The sequence below is a fragment of the Triticum urartu genome, chromosome 3, assembly GCF_003073215.2.
Source record: "Triticum urartu cultivar G1812 chromosome 3, Tu2.1, whole genome shotgun sequence".
In the NCBI taxonomy this organism is placed as follows: domain Eukaryota; kingdom Viridiplantae; phylum Streptophyta; class Magnoliopsida; order Poales; family Poaceae; genus Triticum; species Triticum urartu.
Genome location: NC_053024.1, coordinates 230,044,145 through 230,056,308, shown reverse-complemented (window position 1 = coordinate 230,056,308; position 12,164 = coordinate 230,044,145).

Genomic DNA, 12,164 nt, shown 5'->3' with positions numbered 1-12,164 from the left:
TGAGTACAGACATCTACAAATGAAAAAGGCTAAGAAGCCTGACTATCTACCAGATCCTGTCGAGGGCACAAGATCATAGCTGAGGTATCAAGCTAAACGTCGAAGTCCACACGGAACTACTAGCGAGACTGACGTCTCTCTGCAAAACATAGAATAGGCAAACGTGAGTACAAATGTACCCAGCAAGACTTACATCAGAACTAACTACATATGCATCGGTATCAACAAAGGGGGGTGGTGGAGTTTAACTGCAGCAAGCCAGCTTTGACTCAGTGGCTAACCTGAACTACGACTACAAGAAACTCTTTTGAGGTGGCGCACACGAGTCCACATATTCACCATATCAATACACCACTATGGATCCGCTCCCGTCTCCCTACGAGAAGGCCATCCATAGCACTCACGCTTATCTTGCGAGTTCTAGAGTATCCACTTCAAGTTATCTATGAACTGTATAGGCAACCAAGCAGTCCTTTACCACGGACGCGGCTATTCGAATAGATGATGTTAACCCTACAGGGGTGTACTTCTTCATACACGCTCTCACCACTTACCGTCGTTTACACGACATGTACTCAGCAACCTTCAAGCGGAAGCCCAACGAGGGTGTCGGCCACGGCCTACCTAACACTCAAGTCGTTATTCCAGCAAGACTTACACTCAAGTCGCTAAGTGTGTACAGGGTTTCGAGACACCAAACGGGCGCCCGGTATACCCAGCCACGGTGTATCTACCGCATCATAGCCCACCCCTAGGGTCAGCGCTACGCACGACCACCAACACATATCCTATAAACACCAGAAACTAGTTGCAACTCCTGGACAAAGGACTAGGGTGGTTAAGAAGCTGAGAGGGTCAATTAAGGATCCCAATGCATGGTAGTAACTGATTCTTAAATCACACATACAGATCTCGGTGCTTAAGGACGGTTCCAATGAAACAACCCACCATGTACTCCTACATGGCCTCTCATCGATACCTTTACCAAATCGTGTTCAACACACTTAGCTCAGACACAGTAGGACATGTTCACAACTTTCCAATTCATCCCCGATGAATCAGACCTGACACAACTCTAAGCAATAGCAGGCATGACAAACAAGCATGAATGAGTAGGCACATCAGGGCTCAAACAACTCCTACTCATGCTAGTAGGTTACATCTATTTACTGTGGCAATGACAGGTCATGCAGAGGATAAGGGGTTCAACTACCACAACAAGTAATAGATGGATCGTTGTTGTCCTAATGCAGTAAAAGAGAGCAGGAGTGAGAGAGTGGGATTGTATCGGAATGAACAAGGGGTTTTTGCTTGCCTGGCACTTTTGAAGATGATATAGCTCTTCATCGGTGTCATTGATCACATCATCGAAACATACGTCTACCGAGGGGGAACAATCACCGGCAAACACAGAAAGAATACAATCAATGCAATGCACAATATGATGCATGATCATGACATGTCAATATGATGTGTTTTGAGCTAATGCAACTAAAACCAGGGTGGTTTGAGCTTATTTGAATCAAAGATTCAAATACAAGCCTAAACTATGAACTCATATAAGTGCATTATCATGTTTCATCTAAACAGCAAGGTTAGGTTGCTCTAACATGCATGAAACCTGTACAGATGGATAGATTGGATTTTTCTGATCATTTTTCATATATAATTTGTTTCATTTGGAGTTATGGTTGATTTTATATGATTTTGAGAAGTTTATAACATTTGATGAAATAAATAAACCTTTTAGATTTATTTGAATTACAGAAAAGGGTTTACTGCGTCAGCACTAGGTCACGCTGACCTCAGCAGGTCAACAAGCCCGGTCCAGGTCAAACCTGACCTGTGGGACCCGCGTGTCAGTGTCACATCTAACTAATAGTGCCTGTTAGTACTAAGTAGGTGATTAACTAAACTAATCTAGGGCTGGGCCCACATGTCAGTGGCTCATCTAGTTAACTAAGTTAATTAACACTAATTACCTAACACTAATTAAACAGGGGCCTGGACCCACACGTCATGTGGCAGGGGAGGTTAAACAGGGGTTAAACCCTGCCGGCGTTGAGTCGCCGGCGAGGCCGAGACGGCGGAGGTGCTCGGATTTTGCCCTCCGGCGAACAAATTAGCGGAAGAGACCACCTACAAAGAGCTGGCACTCTCGCGCATCCATTGGAGCAAGCGAGAGAGGCTGCGGTGGAGTGAGCTCGCCGGAGTCGAGCTCGTGGCGGCGGTCAGGGCTCGGGCAACGTCGGCTTCGATGCAACGGTGCAAGGCAGGAGGAGCTGGGGGTGGCTACGGTTGTGCGAAGACATGATGAGCACGGTGGTGCGCTCGGTTGCGGCTCTAGGTGACGGTGGCCACGGCGGCGACATGGCTGGGCGGCGGTGAGCTTCGGGCATGGCGGCGCTAGCGCTAGGGGACGTGCGAGGCGACGGGGAAAGGGGCGAACAGAACAGGAGCTCACGGAGGACTCGCAAAGAAGCCGAGCGGGGTCGGGGAAGCGTCGGAGGCGGCGAATCGAAGGGCGGCGATCGTCGGGGCAAAGGACATCGATGGCGTTGACGACGGTGCTCCAGGGCGTCCGCCGTCATGTGGCTCGGCGGAGAGGACCGGGGCGTCACGGCGGAGCTTCTGGACTCAGGTCGAGGGTGAGGAGGTGGCTCTCGCCGCGGCAACAGCGAGGCGGCGACGGTGGCGTTGCGGGAAGAGAGCAGAGGAGGGGCAGGGGGTTCCGGGGGAGAGGGGAGAGGTGCAGGGGGTCAAGGGCGTCACTGTGGTGTCGTCTAGGCACACCGGGGAGGAGCCAGGCAGGCAGGGAGGGAGGAGGTGGCCGGCGCGGGGCGGGCACGCGCCTCCGTCCTCCTGGCAGGGGAGGAAGACGACAGGGAGGAGGCGGTGGTGGGCTGGGCCGTCCAGCTGCAGTGTTGGGCCGGTTGGTGGCGCCAGGTAAGGCCGAGGTAACTTTCTCTCTCTCTGTTTTCTATTTTAATTACTGTTTTCTATTTGTTTCAATCTGTTTTGATTTAGTTCATGCACTAAATATTTTTTGTTTCTTCTGATAATTTTTGCAGGGACTGAAACGAATATTCTAGAGCCCCTCACAAAATAACATAATTATTGAAGCATTAAATATATTTATAACATATATTTGCTCCAACTCAAATACAATATGTATTAATTCAAAGATCCAAAATGTCAAGTAAAAATGTGCATCATCTCTGGTTACTGTTTCCAGCATTTCCAAAAAATGATGAACATTTTTTAAAGCCACTTTGGGTTCATTAAAATATTTTGGTTGAACCTATTGATTTCCTTTGATGCTAGGGTTTGGAAAAAAATCTCCATTTCAAATTCAAAAGAATTTAAACATGATGCAACACATGACTAGCTATCTCACAGCATACTAGAACTAGGGATGTGACAACTCACCCCCACTAAAACAAGAATCTCGTCCCGAGATTCAAGAAGTGAAGTAAGAAGACAGAGGGGTCACAAAACTATCACAGTCTTCTCGATCCAACTGCCCTTCTCGAAGATACCGATATATTGCATCACATTGATCTTGACGTCTTTGTTTTCGAGATCTTCATTCAACACGATGACGACGGAAGGAAACTCTACAGGATAGATCTTTTCAAAGATCAAGCAAATCATGATCAACTCACGGAATGAGATGTTGAAACATCTCGAGTTGAGACACAAAACACATCGAGAGGGATGGAAGAACAAACGACGAGGTTTGATTTGGTGGGCAACAATCCCACGCTTAGAGAGATCGTGGATGGTGTCAAGGTGGCGAGGAAATAATTGCCATGATCCCATAACGAGGCACCTTGGGGAAGGTGACTCGTAGAGTTATTCCCTTAAATGGCAAAAAGAATTACTTTTGATATCTAGATCATTGAAACTCTTTATACCAGCCTAACGCAATCACAATCGATCGTTTGGCGGAGTTCAAAGGAATGGCATATTCGGATTCAAGTGGATGATGTGGACTACCTTGTTCAAGACAACGCAAGGAATGATTTTTGCTTATCATCAGAAATGGATGGGACCCATGGTGGTACCACTGTTGAAGATGGTCCTGACCAGGAATTACCGAGAAGGTAGTCCAAGATAGAATGGCACAATGCCGGTGCAAGCTGGGAACAAAATGCAAATGTTGGGAATGATTCTAGTAACTGGGGATAAACTCAATAGTAGAGAGTGATTCCACTGTTTGAATGGTTCTAGTATAATCAAGGAAACCGAGAGCACAACGACCCTGAGGAACAACTTCTAGAATAAGTTGCACTAACTCCTCATGGAGAAGATGGTCAAATAGCTCAATCAAGATACTACAATGATAGATCTTCCGGCTAGGTGTGTCGGCCACAACATCCACTTTACCGGGTTACAAAGAGACCAATATTACAGTCCTTGAGAAACGTTCCAACCATCATATCTTCCTAGGATTCAGATCTGGTTGGTGTCAGGATAATCCAGACTCATCGGGTCTAGAAAGAAAAATGAAAGTTTGCAACACAAATCGACGAGATGACGTTGCGAGATTCTCCGGGAATGAACTACGATAGTAAGCTCCAAAACATGAGCTGGTTCTTCTACAACATGTGAACATGCTGTCCCTGACAAGCATGACCACGTAGTCGTCTTATAATAAAACACTACCAAGTCCAGGTGGGGAGCCATCATCAAGGATATCGAAGTCCTTGCATAAGTCTTGCTCTTAAGAAGAGACTTCTTCTCCTTGAACAAATCAATCAGTGGCTTGGTGTGCTAGGGATACGTATAGAATGAAGATGATCAGTCTATCAGACCATACAATACTTCGCACATGCATGACTGACTGGGGATGATTCCAGAGGAAGCAAAACAAACATTCTAGAATTCATGGTGGCAACTTACATCAAATGCACGTGAATCAAGGTAGTCACTTCTTTCATCCAAACATATACTTCATGAACGGGGCATGAAGAAAATGCTTACACAAGTTTCCAACACTAGCTGGATGTTCAACACAAATCATGGAGGAGACAAAATGCTGCTGATGGGCTCAATAGCAACTCATCGGAATTTCCATATCACTGGACTTCCACCATTATGTGAACAATGTGATAGTATTGGTCAGACCAAAAGATGTAATGGTGTATGCTCGAGGAGTCAACCAAGAGTAGACAACATTACGAATATCGTTGGTTCTGATTTGATTTGAGAATAGCCCACACTCAAATCAAGGTTGGACAAGACGACAGATTCAAGAACTGATCATGAGGATCAATCGATGAAGATATCATCTTTCTTCAACACACACACAACACAAGGATATCCCTTCCGAAATGAACTAAGTGGGAAAAGCTTTCATCTTCCAACTCTGCAAGTAGTTGTTTAGCTCAACCGACTAGTTCAGGATACCCAACACAGAATCTTAGAGAATGGGTGGTTTGGAGGAAAACCATTATGACCACGGACTTAACATAGCGGTCAGGTGACAATCTGGTAATACTTCGGTGAAGTTATCCGGAAAATCATGAACCACCGATATGACTTTAAGCTCGAGAACGATCTTCCTTTTCAAGGCAAGATGACATGATCAGAAGATTAAGGGATTCAATTCTAACTCAAAGATCGAAGAGTGCACCAGAAATAAGGACAAGATAACACGAGCAATCTAGAATAGTGATTCGATAACCAACACACTAAGAATGATATTAATGTCCATTAACTACCAAGCAACACGGTTGCTAGGAGTATTGATTTCACACATCACAATTCACTTGTCGGCATTTCGGTTACAACAACACGGAACCGAGGAATGAATAATGATGGCGAGAAGTATCACTGCGTCGAGAATTCATGAGATATGGTGCAATTCTCATGACAATCCTGACATAAAGGGGGTAATACTCCAGGGTAGAACAGAGCAAAAGCTGGATTGGCATTTGATCTACAGAACACAACTACTTTGACCCAGTCCTGGATATGGATGAGGTACAGGAGTTTGTTTCTCCTAGTCATTCTGAAATAGAATGGCTTAATGGACCACAATAATAATAACATCGATAACACGGATGCACAATTACTCCTGACTATCAATTGATAGATGATGGTCGGAATACAAATGAAGAGGGACAACTCAAGAGGACATATATATTTTTTGAGTTGTGGATGCATAGATTAATATGTCGAACCAAGTTCAACAAGTTTCTTCCAGATAACCCATGCAGAAAGGTAGAACTGGCAGAATCACAATTATGAATGGAGAACTCAAGAGTACTCTGATTGTGATATTTTGGTTCAAAGAACTTCTGCCTTAATGGTTCACGGTATTTGGAAGAAGGAAATACCACGGACCTCGAGGACTGTCGCAAGGTTACTAATATCCTAAAGGAACGACCAAACACTATCAACAGGAGGTGACTAAAGTGAATCTCGGGTTCAAACCCAAGAATAGAATACCTACTAACTAAATGGCATCACGGTATGCTTTCGAGAATGATGGCCAAAATCATCACACTGGGAACACAAGACATGGCTAGATTAATAGGTGATCCTCTAAAACACCTAGGGTCATAATACTAGCTCCAACCTATATGTCGAGGCAACAGAGTGCCTCAACTCACCGATTAGTGTGGTTAATCTGGACCAAAAGGATATCAGAAACGGGAAGAAAGGATTGCAAATGCATCAGACTATTTAGAGACCTGGGATGACTTGGACAACATAATGGCTGTAAATGCTCAAAATTATTTGAGACATCCTGCAAAATGGTGGCATAACCACTTAACATCACAATATCAAAGTTCCGAGACCAACTATGAACACACGGAAGTACTGGAAACTGAACTGAGACATGAATCCATCAATCCTATAAGTCTATGGATTAGTAACACGTCATCCTGATAGATAGATGAGAAGGCCTAGTTTCTTAACCCCGTAGAAAAGAAGAGGTTGACTCAGATCAGAAGGGCATAAGGTAAAGGAGTAAAAAGAGCCTTACGTTCCCTTCCACAATCAATTCCGTTATATAACTAAAGCATTTCTAGACTCAACTTCGACCAGTTTGGCTTGGCAATCCTACAGGCAGTCAGGCTCTGGTACCAACACTGTCAGGACCCCGATTCCAAGTCACATCGATCTAGCCGGTAACACCTCATATCACTTTGCGGCCTCACACACGGTATTCCACGGATGTCGCCTTACCATGGCCCGGACCGCTTGCGCCTTTTGGCTCACGTATATGACAGTGTCGCTGGCATCCATATGACAAAGAACCTGGGCCGACATGGCTAGTCGTGAACCCAAAGCGGCACCAACCTATGGGGACAGGCATACATGAATCACATCGAGCATGTCGGTCAGCAGCGTGTGAATCCGGGCTGTAGCACTGGGCTAACAGGACTCCGGGAACCCGGGCTATAGCAGGCTAGGCAGGACTCCGGATGTCACTGCGTGACATTTCCCCGAAGGGACAGACACAGGAACGAAGTGAAACACATGTCGGCCAGTCAAGTGTCCTGAGCAGTAGTGCTGGGCTAGCAGGACTCCGGTGAACCGGGTTGTAGCGGACTACTATGGCTCATGGAAGCACTAGACTACATTTCCCCATAAGAGAGGCTGCCAAGGATAAACAACTAGGTTGTCGGATCCCACACATACCAAGCATTTCAATCATACACACAATATGCTCGATATGTGTAAATACAACATGGCATCACAACATAACTCTATGACTCAAGTATTATTCATTAGGCTCCGAGGAGCGAGATATACAAACATGGGTCTCATGACCCAACAATCATAGCATACAAATCAAAGCACATGCGGAAGCTTAACATGTCTGAGTACAGACATCTACAAATGAAAAAGGCTAAGAAGCCTGACTATCTACCAGATCCTGTCGAGGGCACAAGATCATAGCTGAGGTATCAAGCTAAACGTCGAAGTCCACACGGAACTACTAGCGAGACTGACGTCTCTCTGCAAAACATAGAATAGGCAAACGTGAGTACAAATGTACCCAGCAAGACTTACATCAGAACTAACTACATATGCATTGGTATCAACAAAGGGGGGTGGTGGAGTTTAACTGCAGCAAGCCAGCTTTGACTCAGTGGCTAACCTGAACTACGACTACAATAAACTCTTTTGAGGTGGCGCACACGAGTCCACATATTCACCATATCAATACACCACTATGGATCCACTCCCGTCTCCCTACGAGAAGGCCATCTATAGCACTCACGCTTATCTTGCGAGTTTTAGAGTATCCACTTCAAGTTATCTATGAACTGTATAGGCAACCAAGCAGTCCTTTACCACGGACGCGGCTATTCGAATAGATGATGTTAACCCTACAGGGGTATACTTCTTCATACACGCTCTCACCACTTACCGTCGTTTACACGACATGTACTCGGCAACCTTCAAGCGGAAGCCCAACGAGGGTGTCGGCCACGGCCTACCTAACACTCAAGTCGTTATTCCAGGTTTATCGCCTATCTAGGTTCCATCCGTAGGGAGTCCGGCCGAGGTTTCCACATACGGCCCCGAACGATGTGTACAGGGTTCCGAGACACCAAACGGGCGCCCGTTATACCCAGCCACGGTGTATCTACCGCATCATAGCCCACCCCTAGGGTCAGCGCTACGCACGGCCACCAACACGTATCCTATAAACACCAGAAACTAGTTGCAACTCCTGGACAGAGGACTAGGGCGGTTAAGAAGCCCAGAGGGTCAATTAAGGATCCCAATGCATGGTAGTAAATGATTCTTAAATCACACATACAGATCTCGGTGCTTAAGGACGGTTCCAATGAAACAACCCACCATGTACTCCTACATGGCCTCTCATCAATACCTTTACCAAATCGTGTTCAACACACTTAGCTCAGACACAGTAGGACATGTTCACAACTTTCCAATTCATCCCCGATGAATCAGACCTGACACAACTCTAAGCAATAGCAGGCATGACAAACAAGCATGAATGAGTAGGCACATCAGGGCTCAAACAACTCCTACTCATGCTAGTAGGTTTCATCTATTTACTGTGTCAATGACAGGTCATGCAGAGGATAAGGGGTTCAACTACCACAACTAGTAACAGATGGATCGTTGTTGTCCTAATGCAGTAAAAGAGAGCAGGAGCGAGAGAGTGGGATTGTATCGGAATGAACAAGGGGGTTTTGCTTGCCTGGCACTTTTGAAGATGATATAGCTCTTCATCGGTGTCATTGATCACATCGTCGAAACATACGTCCCCGAGGGGGAACAATCACCGGCCAACATAGAAAGAATACAATCAATGCAATGCACAATATGATGCATGATCATGACATGTTAATATGATGTGTTTTGAGCTAATGCAACTAAAACCAGGGTGGTCTGAGCTTATTTGAATCAAAGATTCAAATACAAGCCTAAACTATGAACTCATATAAGTGCATTATCATGTTTCATCTAAACAGCAAGGTTAGGTTGCTCTAACATGCATGAAACCAGTACAGATGGATAGATTGGATTTTTTTTATCATTTTTCATATATGATTTTTAGAAGTTTATAATATTTTCTGAAATAAATAAACCATTTAGATTTATTTGAATTCCAGAAAAGGGTTTACTGGATCAGCACTAGGTCACGCTGACCTCAGTAGGTCAACAGGCCCGGTGCAGGTCAACCCTGACCTATGGGACCCGCGTGTCACTGTCACATCTAACTAATAGTGCCTGTTAGTGCTAAGTAGGTGATTAACTAAACTAATCTAGGGCTGGGCCCACATGTCAGTGGCTCTTCTTGTTAACTAAGTTAATTAACACTAATTATCTAACACTAATTAAACAGGGGCCTTGGCCCACACGTCAGGACGCAGGGGAGGTCAAACAGGGCTCAAACCCAGCCAGCGTTGAGTCGCCGATGAGGCCGAGACGGCGGAGGGGCTCGGATTTTGCCCTCCGGCGACCAAATTAGCGGCCGAGATAACCTACAGAGAGCTGGCACTCTCACGCATCCATTGGAGCAAGCGAGAGAGGCTGCGGTGGAGTGAGCTCGCCGGAGTCGAGCTCGTGGCGGCGGCCGGGGCTCGGGCAACGACGGGTTCGGCGCTACGATGCAAGGCAGGAGGAGCTGGGGTGGCTACGGTTGCGCGCAGACATGCTGAGCACTGTGGTGCGCTCGGTTGCGGCTCTAGGTGACGGTGGCCATGGCGGCGACATGGCTGGGCGGCAGTGAGCTTCGGGCACGGTGGCGCTAGCGCTAGGGGACGTGCGAGGCGACGGGGAAAGGGGCGAACGGAAGAGCAGCTCACTGAGGACTCGCAGAGAAGCCCAGTGGGGTCGGGGAAGCGTCGGAGGCGGCGAATCGAAGGGCGGCGATCGTCGGGGTAGAGGACGGCGATGGCGTCGACGACGGCGCTCTAGGGCGTCCGGTGTCATGTGGCTCGGCGGAGAGGCCAGGGCGTCACGGCGGAGCTTCTAGACTCGGGTGGAGGGCGAGGAGGTGGCTCTGGCTGCGGCAACAGCGAGCGGCGGCGACGGTGGCGTTGGGGGAAGAGAGCAGAGGAGGGGCAGGGGGTTCCGGGGGAGAGGGGAGAGGTGCAGGGGGTCGAGGGCGTCTCCGTGGCGTCGTCTAGGCGCACCGGGGAGGAGCCAAGCAGGCAGGGAGGGAGGAGGTGGCCGGCGCGGGGCGGGCATGCACCTCCGTCCTCCTGGCAGGGGAGGAAGAAGACAGGGAGGAGGCGGTGGTGGGCTGGGCCGTCCAGCTGCAGTGCTAGGCCGGTTAGTGGAGCCAGGTAAGGCCGAGGTAACTTTCTCTCTCTCTATTTTCTATTTTAATTACTGTTTTCTATTTTTTTCAATCTGTTTTGATTTAGTTCAAGCACTAAATCATTTTTGTTTCTTCTGATAATTTTTGCAGGGACTGAAAGGAATATTCTAGAGCCCCTCACAAAATAACAGAATTATTGAAGCATTAAATATATTTATAACATATATTTGCTCCAACTCAAATACAATATGTATTAATTCAAAGATCCAAAATTTCAAGGAAAAATGTGCATCATCTCTGGTTACTGTTTCCATCATTTTCAAAAAATGAAGAACATTTTTTAAAGCCACTTTGGGTTCACTAAAATATTTTGGTTGAACCTATTGATTTCCTTTGATGCTAGGGTTTGGAAAAAATCCCCATTTTAAATTCAAAAGAATTTAAACATGATGCAACACAGGACTAGCTATCTCGGAGCATACTAGAACTAGGGATGTGACAGCTGCTGCCGGACGTCCTCGATGATGTTCATGGCAAGGTCCGTATTGTGTCCAGCCCAAATTAGATCGAGGAATGAAATACTTGCCCCAGCTAGTGTTTAATAGTAGTTTTGACTCTGTCTAATTATCCGAACCTTGCCTGTTATCGAGCCCTCTGGGGCTAGTACTCTGTTTGAATCCGTCTATGGGAACTGCTGCTACTTTTGTGTCCCCGTGAATTATCGTAATTGTTGCCGAAACAGATCCGTCCTCACTAGTTTTATCATACGAGCAGTGTGTGTTTTGATGAAATAGAGTATTCATTTGAGAACTGTGCGCCGACGTATACATAAGTACTTGTAAACACTGTTGGTGCTACCCCACTTGTAAGCAGTTGTGCGAAACACGACACATTGGCTCAGCTCGCTTCAACACTAGGCTACCGACCATCTAACAATCAACTATCTGCTGTCTGACTTATAAGCAACTATGTATCTTGTTACAGTGTTTCATGCAGTTAACTGAGGCCACAATGTAAGTTCCAAACATTCACACGCTAGTCCAGCGTTCATGTGGAACACTCACATTAAACTCGGCTTCATAAAAAACTTGAAAAGCATAAGTTAAGCAATTTTATACATCTCAATGATTCATAGAACATAACAAACATATACTAGTTCATAGCAAAAGACAAAGTTGTGAGAAGGTTTACAAATAAGGAAAAAACAAGCAAGGCTTCTCTGAGCAAAGGGCCTCCCGACAGGCTTAAATTTCCTGCAGTTCACTCTGGTTTTTCCTTGTTGCCACCATCCAGGGTTAGGTTCTCTCATTCCAGAATAACCAATTATAATTGTGTTCTCAGCTGGAATGCTGAACTGAATCATGTAGTGTACTGACCAGCTGAAATTCTTGTGCATTTC